The sequence below is a fragment of the Callithrix jacchus genome, chromosome 16 (assembly GCF_049354715.1).
Source record: "Callithrix jacchus isolate 240 chromosome 16, calJac240_pri, whole genome shotgun sequence".
NCBI classification, from domain to species: domain Eukaryota; kingdom Metazoa; phylum Chordata; class Mammalia; order Primates; family Cebidae; genus Callithrix; species Callithrix jacchus.
In genome coordinates, this window is record NC_133517.1 from 47562176 (window position 1) to 47568175 (window position 6000).

Sequence of the window (6000 nt, forward strand, 5' to 3'; positions counted from 1 at the left end):
CATTTACAAAACCATTACCCTGAGCTCCACCTGGGTGCCAAATTAATGGCATAAAATTAAGAGAAGACAGCAAACTGACACAAGAACAGAAAATGAAATACCGCTTGTTCTCACTCATAGGTGGGTGTTGAACAATGAGAACACATGGATACAAGGAGGGGAGCACTACACACTGGGGTCTGTTGGGGGGAATAGGGGAGGGACAGTGGGGGTTGGGGAGTTGAAGAGAGATAGCATGGGGAGAAATGCCAGATATAGGTGAAGGGGAGGAAGGCAGGAAATCACACTGCCATGTGTGTATCTATGCAACTATCTTGCATGTTCTTCACATGTACCCCAAAACCTAAAATGCAATTAAAAAAAGAAAAAAATATATAGATTAAAAAAAATTAAGAGAAGAAATTTGAAGAAGTATACCAAGTTTTTTCCAGATCATTATGTATTCAGAATAGAGCAGGTACTTAGCAATATCTACAGAGATGAATTAGATCATTTTTTTCTAACAGAAGAAAACACAAAATAAAAACCTGCAAATATTTATTATACAACATAAATGTCCCCAGTATTGCTAATAAAAATGCACTGGAAAGAAAAAAGGCAAATAAGTATAATTCAAGTGAAGAGAATGTTTGTGTGAATATCATAAGACCACATTCTCGTTTCAGTTCACAAATTGCTGGTTTTATAGAGATGCTCATACTCTATATTGGATGCATATTTCCTAAACTATTTACTTTGGTCTGTCATTTCCATAAAACCAGAACTACCTAGTAGCAGGTAGTTCTCAGCAAGTGTAAATTAATGCTTTATTCTTCCTTTTGTTCTGCTCCCATTGAGGGTTTTCTCCATCTTTTCTGTTGTTTCTTACATTCCCTACGCTTATCTGTGTGGATGATCACTTAGATGTTGCTAAAGCTTACATCAGTAGTTGATGAAATTTGATGCTCTTTCTCCATCTGTACCTATGTTAATATTGATATCAAGAAAGATACAAACGTCTTACCAGGTAAATATAAGATAATAATGCAGTTCATGGAGCTGCTATTAATACCATTTCCAGCTCCTCAAATTATTACATTCTTCTCAAGCTTCCTAAAACAAGGTGGCTAATACTGGGAAGCATTCCAAACATGCTGAAAAGAGTGAGACCTGATGGAGCCACTGGGTAGAGAATCTCTTCAGCTTTACATTTCACTTCTCTTTTGATATATTTTTCTACCAGACAGTGTAATATGGATTTATAAATCAGTACAATATCTCCCTTAGGAATCTTTGACATCATTATAATCATTTGATAGAAAATGCAATGTTTAAAAGTTGAAAATTTTTCACTCATGTTAAACCAACCTATCGATAAGAATGTATCTGATGTTTTCAATGTTAACGTTTGTGCAAAGTTAAAAAAAAAGCAGGCAAATGAGTACTGACGCTGGGTTCAGAATGGTATTTCAAATGTGTGATTGCTACAGCATTGATGTTTTTCTCCACAAAGCGAAAATGAAGAAGTACCAATTTTTTATTTAGGATTCTTATTTTATTTATACCATTTTTCTTCTGGAAATTATTTTATCATGAGTATTATTATCTTTTGGTTGATTTTACTAGAGTGTATCCACTTTAGGGTTAAGCATATTTTGATATTATTTTTCTTATATATTTTTAATTGTGCTTTAGGTTCTGGGATACTTGTGCAGATCATGGAGGATTGTTGCATGGGTACATACATGTCAATATGGTTTGCTGCCTCCATCCCCTCGTCACCTATATCTGGCATTTCTCCCCATGTTATCCCTCCCCAACCTCCCTACCCCCCACAGCCCCTTCCCAGTCACCCCCAACAGACCCCAGTGTGTGATGCCCCCCTCCCTGTTTCCATGTGTTCTCATTGTTCAACACCTGCCTCTAAGTGAGAACATGCGGTGTTTGGTTTTGTGTTCTTGTGTCAGTTTGCTGAGAATGATGGTTTCCAGCTTCATCCATGTCCCTGCAAAGGATATGAATACATCCTGTTTATGGCTGCATAGTATTCCATAGTGTTTATGTGCCACATTTTCTTTATCCAGTCTATCATTGATGGGCATTTGGGTTGGTTCCAAGTTTTTGCTATTGTGAACAGTGCCACAATAAACAAGAAACTTTAGCAAGTCTCAGGATACAAAATCAATGTGCAAAAATCACAAGCATTCCTATACACCCTAGTGGTATTTGATGCTGAGCATCATTTCATATTTTTTTGTCATCTGTATATCTTCTTTGGTGAAGTGTCTGCTCATATGTTTTGTCAATTTTTTAAAAAGAGTTATTTTCTTATTGTTAAGATTTAAGAGTTTTTTTATGTATTTGAAATATGAGTCCTTTATTCAGATATGTGTTTTACAAATATTTTCTCCCAGTCTTACCTCTCCATTCTCTTAACAATGTCTTTTGCAAGGCAGAAGTTTTTAATTCTAAGGAAATTCTTTTCTTTCATGAATCTTTAATGTATAATTCTGAATCTAAAAAGTCATCCCCAAACTCAAGTTCACCTAGATTTTCCTATGTTATCTTATAAGAGTCTTATGGTTTTTATTTTATATTTGAGTGTATAATCCATTTTGAGTTACATTTTATGAAAGGTGTGAGGTCTGTTACCTGCATTCTTTCTGCACATTGACATCCGGTTGTCTCAGTAGCATTTGCTGAACAGACTATTTTTTCTCTCCATGTAATTGACTTTACTTCTTTATCAAGGATAATTTGACTATAAATGTGTCTATTTCTGGGCTCTCTGTGCTATGTAGGTTGGAAAATATTTTCCTGTGGTTAACTACTAAGTGAACTGAGAAAAAGTCGACGGTAATATTTCAAAGGCACTCTCAAGCCTCAGAAAATAGTAGCCATGTCTACATTTGATAGCTCTGTTCATGAAAGGAAACATAAAAACTTGAAGTAGACTTCAGTATTTATTCAGTAAATCTATATCTATGGATTCATGCCTGGATTCATATCAAACTACACTATCTTGATTACTACAGCATTATAGTAAGTCTTGAAGTCAGACAGTATCAGTCCTCTGATTTTGTTCTTCTCCTTCAATATTACTTTGTCTAGTCTTTTTTTTCCTCTTCATATAAGATTTGGGGTCATTTGTTGACAGTCCACCAAACAGCCTGAAGGGTTTTGACTGAAATTGCACTGAATCTATTCATCAAGTTAGGAAGGACTGACATTTTGACAGTATTGACTCTCTCTATGCACATGGAATATCCCTCCCTTTGTGAAGATCTTTCATTTTTTAAAATGAGAGTTTTGTAGTTTTTCTCATATAGATCTTGTACATATATGGTTAGATTTTTATGGTTGGTTACATTTATACATAAGTTTTTTTTATTTTTCTTCTTAGATACAGGCTCAATGTGTTCCACAGGCTGAACCAAACTTTTGGGCTCAAGTGATCCTCTCACCTCGGGCTCCTGAGTAGCTGGGACTGTAGGCACATACCACTGCTCTGCACTATTTCATTTATTTTGCTGCTAATGTATATAGACTTGTGTTTTTAATTCCAAGTTACCATTGTTCACTGCTGATATATAAGTAAGCAGTGGACTTTTAAAATATTACCCCCTTCCTGCAACTTTACTATAACCACTTACTAATTACAAGAGTTTGTGGCTGTTGATGGTGGTGGTGGTTTTTCTGGATTTTCTATGTACGCAAGCATGCCATCTACAAGCAAAGACATGTTATGTCTTTCTTCCCAATCCATATGCCTTTCATTTCCTTTTCATTTCCTACTCTATCAGCCAAAACTTCCAATGTGATGTTGAATAGGAATGTTGAGAGTAGACATCCTTTTCTCATTCCCATTCTTAGAGGAAAAATATCTAACTTCTTTCCCTTAGATTTTAAACTGTCTTTCTAAAATCCTGAAACCAGTCAGTTTTGTGAAGCTGTGTTTCCTTATTGTCTAAACACATAGAAGCTCTGGTAACTGGTGAAATTGGTAAACTGTGATTCTTTTTTTGTTGTTTGCAATATTTTCTTATATATGTTTTTTAGGATTGTAATAACTCTTGATAGAAAAAGTGTGGCCAAATAAGTTTCTGAAATACATAACAGAAAAATAAACAGTGTATTCTGTAGACCTACTTTGGGAAACATTGCCATTCTATGAGCTATGGATGTCTTGGGTGAACATTACCATCACAAAAGATGTATTGCTAGTCCTTTGTGTAAAATGTCTTGGAATCAGTGCTGCCTCCTTCTCCCAGAGGAGATCTACACAAAGTCACCAGAAAGAGTCTAGTTGCAATGGAGGGTGTGAGCAGTGCCTTGTGCAAATGCTGGCACTAGAAAGCATGGGAGAACAGATGCCTGCTACTGGATGCAGCCATACACATATGCTTGCAAGTCTGATTCATTATGTATAACCTTATGTAGCAAAAAATTCCAGAAAGAAATTATTATTGAAATCTTGATTACTCCAGGGTTTTACATTCCCTTTCACAGCATTATCAACTGAGGACATAGCTGCTATTTTCTGAGGCTTTGGAGTGCCTTTGAAATATGACCTTCAACTATTCTCAGTTCACTTAGCAGTTAATCACTCATAAGAAAACATTTTCTGACTTATATACATTTTAAATGCAACAAAGTGGCTTTACTAAAGTATGGCTGGGGACTACAGCTATTTGATGGTGGACAGTGAAGTGTCTAACAGAGACAGGGAGTTATTTTGACCCAGTTTATTTCAGCAATTGGGTCACTAAGAAAGCCCTTCATTCCGACTATGTCTGTTTTTTTATCCTTTCCTTTTCCAGGATCTATTAAAAAGCTGAATCCTTCATCAAGTTATGCCTATCTACCCAGTGTCCAGGCTGTGATTTTCTAATACAAGATAACAGTAATAAAAATGTATTAACTGACATTTATTTAATATTTACTGTGTGCAAGTCATTGTGCTAAGTAATTTACAAGTGTTCAGCTTCACATCACTTGCTGCTTTGACCGAGCTGGTTACATGATCTGGTGCCTCTGAGTCTCCCAACAGTAGGCTGTCCTGGGTCTCATCTCCAGTGAAACATGAATTGCGCTGTACCTCCAAGCTATGCCTTCTATTTTCTACTTGGAGGTCTGGGTTCCAACTCCAATCTACAGTTGAACTTAGGATCCATTGTGTATTGTCTTAACAATGTTAACCATCATCATAGGTCAAAGTAGCTCATTAAGTTTGCAGGTATCAATTGCTACATTATAAATTAGTGGTCAGTAAGCCACCTGTTTTTTTCTGTTTTGTTTTGTTTTATTTCTTGGATAGCCTGTGAGCCAAGAATGGTTTAAATAGTCACATTATAAATAGTTATTTCAATACCCATAATTGCCTTAATTGTGGTTTCTGGCCAAAAAAATCTACAATATTTACTATATGCCCGATTAAGGAAAACATTTGCTGATCTCTGTGATAGAGTGTATAAAAAATAAAGTCTTAGTGTCTTGGTAAAGTATCTAGCCACATTCTTGGGTACCACGTAGTTACTTTACATTTGGAAAAAGGTATCAATGTTTCTCACTCTTTTTTGGATGATCAATTGATTGCATTGTGTTTTTTTAAATTGTTCTAGCTAGCTGCTGGAGGACTCAAGATGGCGCTGTGAGAATAACCCAGGATTGGAGCTCTTCTCGTTGAATCCGCAAACGGTGAATCAGAGTGGCATTTCCAGACTGATCTTTGTTGCCCACAGAACGGGGAAACTCCCAAGCATAAAAAAGACACGGGACGCCAGGCAGTAGGTCTGCCTGGGGAAGCCGGCAGCTGGGGCGGTGGCGGCCGGCCCTACCCAGCAATCCCCACAGGGCGCGCTTGTCCGGGTGCCCTGTTGAACCGGCAACCTGAGACTTGAGAGGGCTGGACTTGAGACTGAACGAGACTTGGACAGTAGCCCAGCCCAGGGGATTGCAGGGATTGGGATACCCAGTGGGACGAACAAAACCGTGATTTCAAACTATCCCAAGCAGACGGTT